This window comes from Nesoenas mayeri (genome assembly GCF_963082525.1).
Source record: "Nesoenas mayeri genome assembly, chromosome: Z".
Taxonomy (NCBI): domain Eukaryota; kingdom Metazoa; phylum Chordata; class Aves; order Columbiformes; family Columbidae; genus Nesoenas; species Nesoenas mayeri.
In genome coordinates, this window is record NC_137542.1 from 18,555,350 (window position 1) to 18,569,625 (window position 14,276).

Genomic DNA, 14,276 nt, shown 5'->3' on the forward strand with positions numbered 1-14,276 from the left:
GTAGATAATGGAAAGTGGTTCAGTGATCACCTCTGCCAGCTCTCTCAGCACCCTTGGGTGGATCCCATCTGGTCCCGTAGACTTGTGGGTGTCCAAGTGGTGTAGCAGGTCACTAACCATTTCCCCTTGGATTATTTGGGCTTTATTCTGCTTCCCATCGCTGTCTTCTGGCTCAGGGGACTTTCTACACTCCTTTCAGTGCAGAGTACAAAGACGTAGTCACTTCTCTGCAGGCAGCTGAAATAAGCATTATTATTTTGTTGGCCTCATTTTTATCTTCTTTACAGGGCTACTTTCTGATTCTTCTTAGCAAAAAAAAAAAGCAGCCTTTAAAAAGGGCTACATATGCAGTGCTTCTTTAGACAAATGAAATTTTTGCCTACTGAAGTTATTAGTGGTTTTGTCTACATATTGTTGAGCCAGGTCTCAAATCATATTCCTCCCTTTCCTTGATTGAGAAAGCAGATCCAGGTCTTTACTTTCACTTTACTCAACCAAGAAGTACATGAGTTTATTGTGAACTCTTCTGCAGGTGTAAACTTGACACAGGAATAAACCAGCTTTTTCTACTGACTGTAGATGAGAAATATAATCTAATGCAAAAGTCGCCCATTTTCCAACGTGACTGTTACTTTAGATATCCATCAAAATCTACAGAAATAGTGAAGGCATTCCTTCCTCACAAACATGCATAGATTACCTAATAACAGGTATGATAGGTAGATGGAGACAGATACGAAAAGAAAGGAATCTTAATGTCATGTGTCTTACCTGAAGACAGAAGCAACTGGATGGCCTGTGATAGTGTGCTACTGGGGACAATTAATTGGCAGGGAAGTGTTTGGAAGGTTAAGGAGGGAAGGGCATTATGTGTTACGAATTTGTGCATGGGAATGACACTTTTAGACACTAACAGAATGGAAAAAGATTTATATGTGATGTATTTTCACAGAAAAACATTAGTAATGTCATCACTAAGATTCTAGAAGATTTCATTTTGACAGAAATATGAAGGATTTTTTTATAGGTAATGCAAACATGAGAAAAAATAACCATCAACTATATCCATTAAACTTGACCTAGAATAACACATCCTCCTCCTGCATTAGCATGCGCCTGAATGTCACAAACAAGTCTTTAAACTGATCACATATTTAGAACTGCTAAGTTTCACTCACTCTGCAAGAGTCTCTGTGGAGAAACTAACTTTGTGTTTTGCTTTATGTTCTACTTTACATATTCCATTATCCATTAGGAATATTTCCCTCTTCCCCTTCTCATTTAAAGCTCCTATTTCTAAATATGTCAATGTGAAAATGATGTATTTTTCAGTGTTGGCACTATTCACTCCCATAGCAGTTAAGATGGTATTCCTGTGTGCTCAGGCTCTCTGACAACTTATCAAAATCATAGAGACAATTTAAAGAATAGGATGCTCTCCAGCACAAGTGAGAGGTAGTTGATTCCAATCTGATATATTCAAAATCTGAAGTTAAGATATTATTCTCTCTGTAATCATTTCAGGAACACACTGTTGTAAAAATGTATATGTACTCTTTTTTTTGTTTGTTTGTTTTGTTTTGCTTTGTTTTTTTTTTTTGTTTCCCCTGTGTTCTCCTCTGCTCATATGTAGCATTCAAAAAATCACTTGGTAAATAATCACCTCAATGTCTTTTCTTTCTAATTTGTCACAATGTTTATAGATAACTGTTATAAAGATATAATTCGCCCCCCCCAACCCTTTTTTTCTTTTTTTTTTTAATTTAATGTGTCCAGTCTGCAGTCTTTTTGCAATTATTAACAATATTTTTGTGCTAGGGTCTGAGATGCTGACAGGAAAATCCCAGATGTCATGAACTACAATATGCTCAAAATATGTGTAGAAAAGTAGCTATGCTTTTCTGGGCCTCTTAGCTTGCTTTAGTCTAGTTGAAGTCTATAAAACTGGTCAGCCACATAATACTTCACCAGAAAATAATTGCAGGTCTCATCTCTATGGAATTTTTATGAAATGGCTGCGAGAGAAGACATTTTTAGCACATTCTCTCATCACAAGAGCAAGGCAGGCTATTAATATTTCACCTTCCATCAAAACCATCAAATTAAAAAACAGCAACACAGACAGATATATTTCAAACCAAGATTTCATCAAGCAGCTGACACAAAACCTGCTGCAGTTACTGGAATGATTCCCACTGACCCAGTGGCTTTCAAATTAATGCCCAGATGTCTCCAAGCCTATTGTGTTTAGCAAAACTGATTCACTCAAACATCAAATTATTTATCTGGATGGTGTGTCCTTTGTGGAACTCTCAGGCCTTACCAGGAAAACTCGGAGTCTCAAGAGCACAGCAGTAAAACTTGCCACCAGGAGTAAGACAATAGATGGTTATTGAACACTGATTTTTTTACGCTGTTTGAATAGAAAGAAAATGCTTTCAATGGCCTTTGAACTCAACTGTAACACAACGTAGCATGACATACCATCCTTTTTGCAATTATCACTAAACATTTTACCAGAAGAGTTAATCATAAATTCACACTTGTATAGTGTGATGTATTTGTATTAATACATGAAGGTGTCTGAGGATACGTCCAGGCTCCCCACTTGTAAAAGTTCATCTTCATCTGCCTGCTGCAGTTCATATAATGACTGCTGCAAGCAGATGAAGATTTGGATTTTACTTGGAAATATACTTTCAAAAGGGGCAAAAGATTGCCAGAAGTATGTATCATCAGTCTGCCATTTGGCCGTTTTGTTCTTTTCCCCCAGCATCAATAAGTAATAGGTATCTTCCTTTTTCATTTCTGAAGTGGCTTGAAAAAAAATGTTGGGCAAAGGTCTCTGCCCTTCTCTTCCCGACAGATTTTAAAGTCAAGTCATTTGCTGCATCCATACAGTGATCTGTGCTACCAAAGAAAGACTGATGACCTTGGGTTTGTGGTGAAATGCAAACATTTTCTGGCTTTTAGCACAGCTGAATGTTCGCTGAAGAATGCTTTAGTCAGGACTTCTCCACCACTAATCACCTGATTATATAGTCAGGGAACAGAAACTCTGCCACAGGAAATCAGCAGAGAAAAACACGCTCTAAATTTCAAATAACAAGTTACTGAAGTCAGAGGCTCATCAGCAATTCCTTAGCTCAGTATTGTTACCTTTGGGTGTTTGTTGCTTGTTTAACAATTTGACAGATATTGAAGAATAATTAACAAACCTCTTTACAGCACCCATAGGGAAGGAAGGCTGTATTGCTGTGGTTAGCAGAGATTATAAACTTTAATGCAAGAATCAGAGAGAGTGGTCAGCCCTGTCCCCTTTCGAACTGTGGCAGCACTGGAGTCTGACCTTGGCTGTTGAAGAAGCCTCTTATGCTAAGAGCCTAAATTGGAGTTACACACTAAGAGAAAAATGGGAATATGTGGAAATTTGGGTTGCAGAAATGAGGGAAACCTTCCTACCATTTCTCACATCTGCTTTTATTTAAAGCTAGGTAAAACCAGGCAGTTGTATGATGTGGTTGGAAAACAGAAAGAATTCACACAATTAGGACTATTAAGGAATGAAAATCACAGAAAACTGCTTCTTCTTTCCTAAAGAAAAAAACAGAAGAGTTCAGCTGCACAGAAAGGAATGGAAATCCAAAGATATAGAGAAGCTGCTTTTTCTCGACAGGAGTTTTCTTTGTTTGCTTATTATGACATATCTCTTTATATTTTGCTTTCCAGTTCTTTTAGGATGTGCAAGACGAAGATTGAATAAGACTGAGAATAAAATATGAAAAGGAAATTATTTTAGGAATTTCTTTGCTTGGTAGAGATTTAGAATCAAAAAGTTCAGGATATTATCTTTGAGATAGAAGTAAATTTTGTATATCAGTGTTCCTGAAGTGATAAAATATCTAAGACTTAGATTAGGCAATGACATCAAGGTAAAACATGTATTTTGGAAATTTCCAACAGCTTTGTTTTCTATTTCAGGTATTTATCACTGAAAACACATTTAATTCCTTTTTTTTCATATAAATAGTTAATACTATTACAAAATATGTTTTCCTCATTTTACACATTCAAAACAGTATTTTAAAACAATTTAAATACATAGCTATTTTTTCTAGAATAAATAATATATACTTTAAACCATGTGTTCCTATAAACAATTTATAAAAAATTTAAACAAGCAAGAGTTTTATGATTTTCTCATCTAACTCTGATTGTTTCATTTTCTAACCTTTACCCTTGTTGGCTGCTGTAACAAGAAAAAGAAGTTCAAGCTTGTACCAGCATAGACAGACAACACTTAATAGTCCACATTTTCTTTAGCAAAAATTAAGTAAATTTTGGTCTTTAATGGTGTATCCATAGCACCTGTCCAAATGCAGCACAAACCACATTCAATGAGAACATATTATCTTCCAATTTTCTGAGCAGTGGTAGACGGCAGAGTGCAAAATTGCAGGCTGTATTACTTGAGACGTGAAAATAATATTACAATTCGTAGTTCAGCTACCATCTTCAAATGAGTATCTTCAGATCATACCAATGAAAGGACTAAATTTAAATGTATGTAATGTGGTATTATCAGATGAGCATGCTGAATAATTTTATTGCAATATTTCAGCATAATTTCTGTACACTGAAGAGAAAAATTAACTGGTGCATTGTGATAAAGGTTGCTTTGAATAAGATTGACACTGTGAGTGCAACTGAGTAAGCTCGTAAGAGTATTAAACACAGCGAAAGTGATAGCATGCCATTAAATCAACCTCAAAATCCTCTGTGTAAGATTCTGCTTTATTTAATTTTGTTCTTCTATTTTAGGTTTCACATTTGAGACACTATAATCTTATCTTTATCAAGCCAGTTTGTTATTTCTCACTATAACAGTGGAGGATCCTAGATGGCTGGCTTTAGACATCATCTCAGGGGAGCACAGCAGTGCCTGTGAAAAACCTTATCTGGAAATGACAGAGCATTTAGTTTGCTTCTGTCCCACCTGATCTCAGAATTTTTCTTTTAATGGCCATCATTTAACACTGCAGAACTAGCTGATACTGAGCTTTGTTTCATCAGTGCAACAAGAAAAAGTAAAAATGAGAAAGTGTTTTACTAGGAATCAAGGTAGCAAATATTTGTTGTTTTAAAGTAAATACCAGCTATATCCCTCTCTTCCACAGCTCCACAATAAAATACAATTTGTTGTTTCCTGTTTTTCCAAGAGAACCATCCTAAGATCTCTGAAGCATGTAAGCTGGCAGAGGACAGTATTTATTTATCTTGCTGGCGGGGAGTAAGTACAGAAAGACCTAATAATGTGACATAGTTTGACTCCAAGTAGATGAGATAAAGCATCACCAGGGCAAGCTCACACACCAAGCTAGTAGGAGGATTGTCACTGCGTTCTGCAACTACTTGCAGAGATAGTGGAGAAACTGAGAGTAGAACAAAAATGTTCCTTGCTTCCCATGAAAATATATTTACAACATGCTAGTGGGTGAAAACCAGATAAAACAAAAAGAGTCATAATCAAAACAATGATGGAACTTATGCAGGAAAAGTTAGTAAATATACTTTGTAATCTTTATAGATTGTGGTGGAAAGAGATATGTTCAGAGGAAAGGAAAAAAAAGGGTGAACAAAGATGTAATAAAAGATTTCTAAATTACCTATGGAATTGGCTAGTATGAGTAGCATATCTGGCAATCTAGTAGAATATTACTGTAAAAAAAAAAAAAGAGAGGATGGAAAGAAAACTAATTTAGCAGAAGTCAAGCCCCATGAAAGGTGGCTAGGTTGAACTCCTGAGTGATGTAAATATCCTCAAGTCGGCACTGTAAGTCTCATGTGCTCAACAGCCATTGTGGTGCACAGATGCATGAATGGTATAATATATCCTATAGGTCCGGGCACATTATCGTTGAATTCACACAGTTAGATTCACAAACAGTGCAGGCCAGTCATGAGAACTGAATCTTCGCGCTGCACAGATGCATGAATAGCATAATATATACTACAGGTCTGGGCGCGTTATACTATAGGCCTGGGTGCATACAGTGGGAAATTCTCTCTACTACATCTACAACTAATGAAGTTTATTAAAGCAACATGTAAAAATTCTTTTAGATGCTGTTGATAAATACACTGAAAAAACACACTTTCGTTGAGATAAGATGTTAGTTGCACTAAATAGGTATGGGTACCATATATATATATATATAAAAAGTGGACCACATAATGCTATTAATACGATTACAAAATACAAGCTTCAAGTTTAAGTGTTCTGGGGAAAACTTGGTATAACTAAGTGCATAAATCTTACCCAAGTGCGTCCTCCTGAGGGCGGAGAAGATAGGCACAGCCCGTCGACTAGTCCCAAAAGTTCTATTATGCTGTTCCTCTGACTTCTCAGTGATGGTATTTTCCCCTCACGCTTCCTCTATTGTTACGGTATTTTATACTATTTTCTACATTTAGATGGACCTTGAGTGACTCTGGTCATACATACTGAGGGTCCTGATGGACATCAGGATGACCATGAGACAGTAATGTGCCCTTATGGCCAAGAAAGCCAAATGGCATGCTGGTGTGTAGTAGAAGGGGTGTGGTTAGTAGGTCAAGAGAGGTTCTCCTTCCCCTCTACTCTGCTCTGGTGAGACCACACGTGGAATATTGTGTCCAGTTCTGGGCCCCTCAGTTCAAGAAGGGCAGGGAACTGCTTGAAAGAGTTCAATGCAGAACCACAAAGATGATGAAGGGAGTGGAGCATCTCCCTTATAAGGAAAGGCTGAGGGAGCTGGGTCTCTTTAGCTTCGAGAAGACTGAGGGGTGACCCCTTTAATGTTTATAAATATGTAAAGGGTGAGTTTCACGAAGATGGAGCCAGGCTCTTCTCGGTGACAACAAATGATAAGGGGCAATGGGTACAAACTGGAACACAAAAGGTTCCACTTAAATATGAGAAGAAACTTCTTCTCAGTGAGGGTGACAGAACACTGGAACAGGCTGCCCAGGGAGGTTGTGGAGTCTCCTACTCTGGAGACATTCAAAACCCACCTGGACACATTCCTGTGTAACCTCATTTAGGTGTTCCTGCTCCGGCAGGGTGATTGGACTAGATGATCTACTGAGATCCCTTCCAATCTCTAACACTCTGTGATTCTGTGGTTCTGTGATTCTGTGATACCTTTGTTATTGACTGGTTTAGAAATCCTCACTTTGATTTTTAAGGTAAAAACGTCACAACACATGCTTGAAGGTAGGTCAGAGGTGGGTACCATTTGACATAGAGGTGTGTTTTGGTATCATAATGAGATTATAATGAGCAAAGTTCATCAATCAGACAAATTTTTATCTCGGTAACTAACAATTTGGACATAAATGCACATTTATCCTTTTTAATTGACAGCAGCTATAGTTTATCTTCTCAACTGGCAGCAGCTATACCATCTGGTTATTGTGCCTGCACCTTATTAACAGGGTCCGGCCATGAGATCTTCATATCACTCCACCTCCTGTACCTTTCAATTGATATAACACTGAGCTTCCTCAGGCGCTACCAACTAAAACTGCAGACTAGGTGTGTGTAGGGTGAAATCACACAGAGCAGATTTCTTCCCCACTCTGAAGCTGCCTTATATGCTGGAGATGTGGATATACCTTTGTTCTAAATAAGTCTAAATAATTTAGTTTCAATAATTTGCCCTCTCAGTAATTATTCCACAGTAACCATTAAAATTTTAGTATCAGAAAATAGGTTGCCACCATGGAAAGTAGAGAGATATAATGTGGTATTTGATTGAAAATAACCCTTACTTTTTACTTTCTTTGGATTCCTTTTTTCATTTGTCTATACTGAGCCACAGATGTCACATAGGGCTTATAAAATCAATGATGTTTTGGTATACTGAACATTTGAAAAATTAAATAAGAAGTTTAAATGCTGACATCTAGCTACTCTATTCCACAGGCCTGATTCAGCATGAATGTCTAACTTGCACATTTATTTCATGGTTTTCTTGCTGAAAATCTGCATAAAAATGTACAGAAATGGAATCCCAAGAGGAACTGAGATGATATAGTTCAATATTTAGGAACAAAGAACCAAAAGAAGATAAAATATTCTGATCAAGGTTTTAGTTCTGTGCATTAGCCCTGCAGTTCATGTTACTGTATCTCATATGATAGATTTAAATATTTTCCAACTGAGAGACAGAAAAATAGTTTTTAGGTCTACATATTAGAATATTCACCTGGACAAGAGAAACTTACACTTCAGCTGCCTATCCAATTAATATTTAAGCACTTTAAATTAAGTTGTTAAAATACTAGAAAACCTGGCTTTAAAGATCAACTTCTTACCCACTAATGTTTAATGTATAAAGTTAAGCTTTTATTTTCTTTCTGTTGCCCAACTGGTATTAAATGTACCAAAAATATTGCACTACTGTAAGCAGATGTATGTTCAAAAGCCCCAGGGCAGAATATCTTATATTATACCATGGCTTTCAAATGGTCTGTGAATAAAAACAAATGGAAATTCAATTCTCCTCACACAAAATGAAGGCTTGAATATAGGCTCTTTAGGCAAATCCTGTATTCACTGGCCATGAGAATGGAAGAAGCTTGCATGGTTTAATTAACTAATGTTTTTTGGAAAGGATTGTCTTCTTCTACTTTTTTTTTTTTTTTCCCAAGTAAAAACCTGAAGATTTTTTTTTTTTAACTTCAAACTACTGAAAAACATTCCACCTAGCTCAATTTAATGAGTTTAGTCCAAACATGCATGAAAGACAAGATACCACCTTGTATTATTTTCCTGATGTTGTGTCTTGCTCAGCTTATTAACTTTGGATGTTCCTGATTACAGATGAACCTGTGCATGGCATTACTGTCTAAATTAGAGTCCACATATTAAATTCTTAAGATTACTACCAATGATTTGTTATTCTGACTATTGGCTAAATATTTTTACTACTATAACCCACAGAATAACTTGTACAATGAAAAGGTCCCTTCAAGAATGTCCAAGACCATCTGGAAGGTGCATCATTTTCACTCAGTGGGTCCCAAACTTGACTAAGATACATAATTTTTTTCTTCCTAAAAGTTTTCAAGTATTGTCATTTGTTAGAAATATTGTGCTGGAGCAACAGGATTCCCCAAACAGCCATTGAAAAGAAATTTTAGATTTTCAAAATGCTGTAAATTGTTAAAGTTTGTTTGATGATAACCTCACAGATATTTAAGCATTGTTTTATTGTGCTGATGTAGAAATAGTAGAAATAGTAGATAGTAGACAGTAGTAGATAATAGTAGATAGTAGAAAACCCAACTATGACTGTAATGCCAATAAAAGAGGAAATTATCTGATATACAAGTTAAAATAGATGTAACATATTCATCTCACCAAAATTATGGCTGTTAATGAAATACAGATTAATACTTTTAAAAGGGGATTTTATCCTGTGCACTAGTTGGACTTTAATGACAATTTATGGTGCAATTGCTGGAGCAATGAAAAGAAATAGATCTTGATGTCATAAAATGTTGATGCAGATAATACACCCATATGAATGAATAGGATTACATTAAATATAAGTAAACAAGATGTTGACAAATTAAAAACTTTATTGCATATACTGTCAATCAAATTAAACTTTTTAACTTAGTCACATAGATACTGTCCAAGCAGAAATGCAACAATGGCTTTGAAAATTAAAAATCCATCCAACACCTATTTGAAGGAAGCTATCAATAATGCAAGCTATGCAAAGAATGCTCTCTTCTTTTCTCTCACATTATGCAAAGCAGTATTGGTAAGAAAAAAATAAGTTCAAATTGCAGCTGTATTATTCTTCTGCCAATATTTTCCTTTTAAAAAAAAAAAATCCAGCCATGGCAAAATGTATAATTCAAAAGCACCTCTATTGCTATTTTTTTAAAGTTCTTCAAACAAAGAGAAATAAGTCTGTTTCCCCCTCTTACCTCTCCATATGTTGATCACCCACCAGTCATCCAAATATTATCTATATTAAAGAACATCAATGGCTCAATACTTACAGAGTATTGATTCTCTGAGACAGTAATTATGCAAAATTTCTGCTTTTAAAATGGCTGCAATAAGGTGATGCTTCCAGCTCACTTAATTCCACTTGAAATTGTCAATCACATGGGCTGTGGATTTAATGTATGTCAAAAGGTCCAAGAAGCTCAAGAACAATAGAAGTTGACAATTCGTAGATCCTAGAGCAGACACAATCTCTGGAAGTGTATGTGGCAAATAGTCACTTTCAGCACCATTTTTGCTTAAATAAAATGGTCTGTTAAGTGCTTAAATTTACATTTCACAAAAAATAATTTTGTATTTATTTTGTATATGCTTTTTGTTTTATTATAGTTTTCTTTTTTTTTTTTCATTCAGATACTTTTTGACTGGCTTCCTGAATGAGCATAGAAACTATTTAAAATATATTTGGGACCCTTTTTATGTATGCAAATATACAAAAAGAAGATGATCACAGCAATTTTGGATTTTGTGCTCAGGTGACAAATAGTCAGCAAAAAACCCCACAAATTATTGATAAAATAACAATAAGGGGCTAGTATTTTTATTTTTTTTTTCTTACTGCCTCATGATAGCTAGTAAGTAATGATAAATTGTGAATATGCAATATCTATGTACACTCCTGAAGTGGCATACTTTCTTCTGCCCCTTTACTTTTTATACTAGCTTCTTCTCTCTCTGCCCTCTTTCTTGTCATCTCTGTGAATACCCTTGCATATCTTCCTCTTCCCTAAGTTTAACTTTCACCTTTGCATTGTCTTGTCTCTTCTTCTGCATATGTTGACAAATGGATGGAAAATTAAGAATAGATGGAGTTTAGGCTTTTTTGGCTGCCACCACAGTGATGTCTGTGGGAATGATTCTTGCAGGAAAGAGGAAGTATGCCATGCAACAGTCACATCTACAAAGTGTACAGATGGCCTGCATGATGAAATGAAGCAGACTCAGGAGATGCAATCTTGAAAGAGTCTAGTCTCTTAAAAGGAATCAGCTTCTCTACAGATACATATTTGTTGGTTAGGTTTACTTAGTATCTTTAGGAAAGTTCTAGAGATTTATCCATTATATCCCAATGGCACTTCCTGCCTACCACATCAATTGGTTGATGACTCCTCCGTCAGTTCAAAGCTTTTCAGTGCAAAGGTAGCAGCTTTTCTCAATGAAATGAGCATTAGAGTGTTTCAACGTGAGCAAACCCATGCTTCTTCTAACTTCCTTATTGGATATGGATGAAACATTTTATTTAAAATGCTATGAAAAAACAAAACCAGTAGTAACTCCTGTGAAAAAAATCCAACTAAATAGTTTAAAACTAGGAAAGAAAATAAAGTCTTCAAAAGAAAACATTGAGCAATCCTAAATGATAACATACCTTGTGAACACACACGGTCTGAAGACATGTGAGTATGTATAGTACGTGCAAGTATACTTTGTGTAAAATGTGAATCTCCCCTTTTTATCACTGTCATTAGCAGTGTCTGGTTTTGTTTCAGAGTAAATAAAGGTTCCTTTTTGAAACTCCCTGTGCTGTACAAAAAAGATAACCAATAAAATGACTAGATAAACAAGTACAGAGACCTTCTCCTACAGTTTTATAAGATTACTGGCTCTATGGGGCATGTTTTCAAACCATCACTAACGTAATGCTTTCATATCCCCAGCTGGTTGTTATCATTACAGAGAAGATAATCTTGTCAGCTTTTCTGACTGTTTCCAGCAAGCTGAATCCTCTGTACTCTAACATGAATATGTTCTTCCTTGATAAACTTCTTGGTCTTCTTCAGTTCTTGGCTGACCCAGAAAACCAGCTATATGCAAGCACTGACATTCCTTTACTGTTGTTATGAAACAAATATATAAAGTAGTGCTGCTACATAAACCATTCCAGTATAAATCTGAACACATTTGGTGTTTGTTTTCATTTTGTTTTGTTTTGTTTTGTGTTGATGTTGGGTTTTGTTTGTTTGCTTTTGTTTGTGGGGATTTATTTGTTTGTTTTTCCTAAACCAGACCTTTCTGTTATAAAATACCAAGACACACACACACACGCACACACTCTTGCATGGAAAAGAAGAAAGGACTTAAAAGCTGTCAACATCGAAAGGTTTTACTTTACAATTCCTAATGTTCCAGTCCTTTCAGCTAAATATGTAATTTACTTCTCCTTCCTCCCCTCCGTTTTCCTTCCTTTCACTGTCAGTGACAGTGGTTGCAGCTCTTTATTGGTCTTCAGTATATTCCTCAGAGTCCAGCAGCAAACCAAAACATTATTTGTTTGCAAATAGAAGTTCCCTCATTATTTGCATTTGAGCATGGACCTAGGTCAGTTTCAGATCCACATGCTGAGCTGTAATATGTAAACTCTGACCTTTGTACTATAGCATAGATGACAGATGACAGCCTTAAAATTGTGAATGACAGGATGTAAAAGGTATGGTTTGCCATGCCCACATGGGTTTGCCAAAATAAAAAGCAAAGCTTAGTAAGTGCAAGAGTAGAAAATGAAGCAAGAAATGTATTTATGTTGGAGTAATGAATTACAGAAGAACTAAGAAGAATCTCTTTCTCATTCTCTCAGTAGTTCTTCAATAATTAGTTTATCATATTCCCTTGTATTGTCAAAAAATTGTTGGAAGATCTCATCCCTACGTGGCCATTACTTGGTACATTTAACCAATACAAAAAATGAGAAGAGTATTAATGCATCCAAGAAAAAACAATAGAAGCTCTTCCAAAGGAGCTACTATTAGGTCTTCCTAAAAAGTATGTCTTCAACTTCAATTTCAAACACCTAATTTAATTTTGAGTATAGTTATTTCTCTGTGTGCCTAAACTGAAACAACTCAACCTCAACTTTCTGAAAATTAGGAAAAGTGCTAGGTGAAGTCAGTAAGAGGCCAAAGTGATTGTGGCCTTTGTGAACATCTTGGTAATAATGAGATACACAAATCTGAATAAAATTAATGGTCAAGTAAGAAGTAATAAAGAAAACTTAGGGTGTCTTCAGATGCCAAAACATACATCACACACAGGCAAAAGTCTATATATTTCTCATACTGACAACAGTCCCCACAGAACCTGTCTTCCACAAGTCAAGCTCTGCAGAAGACTGGTCATCTCTTTGGTTAACCAGAATAAACTTGCATCCACATAGTGAACCTATCTTGGTATACAGTACTATTTTATTACCGTTTCTCTGCAGGTCCAATTCTCTGTGAGGCATAGATCTTGAGAAATTCAAGGCATAAGGGACAAGGTGAGAGCCAGTGGCTGGTCTTCATATGCATTAAAAATTCTGATACAGAAACGATTGATCTTGAGAAAACCTCCTTGTTTATATTTTTATTTTCTTATTTTGACAATGATTTTGATCTGGGAACCACTTGCTTACACGCCACTATATTTGGAAGAGGTTAGACAATCCCAATGAGGCATATCAAATAACAGAGCATTTTATATATGCTTAAGGATAACATTTATTTTGTAGTATTTGCAATCAGTTGTCCAGTTTGAACAGTTTTTCCAAATGATGCATGATTAAGTATGATAATTTACATATTTACATGTGTAAAACTATTAACATGACACAACTCATAATGATAAAGAATTATCAGCAAGCTGTCTGGTTTGTTATTATTCCAGTATTTTTCCTTTCCAGACTGGTGGGCAGTGTGAGAATCTCCGGAACAGGAAGCTTAAGCTAATGCAAGTCTGAATTCATAAATCCAAAGTTTACAGGGCATTTAATTTTGTATCCAAATGCATACATATCTGGAGAGAAACAGACAGCATTTAACTCTGATCTAGATCTCTGCAATCATGGCTAGACTGCTTCTCAGGAACTTTGCAACATACACACACGGCCTTTGCTTCCGGGGGTGGGTTGCATTAGTATGCTGACACCCATGATGTAAACACAAACAGGGGAAATCTAAGGCTACATGGTGCTACATTTAACCTTCATAGATAAAAAGGGTATTCATAGCGGATTTTATTGGTATAAAGATTTGCAAGAGAAATATGAACACGCTTGTGCTTGCTAGAAGGACAAACATTTTCTGCATCAGTTCTCAGCTCCTGAATTATTAGCTCTGCCAGCTGTTTATATATTGACTACTATTGATTTGTTCGCATTTGCTATTTTGAGATTTAATGTGCTGAATGCACCTTCATAAATTCATGTTCTCCAAACTACTTAATAGATGTTTTTTGA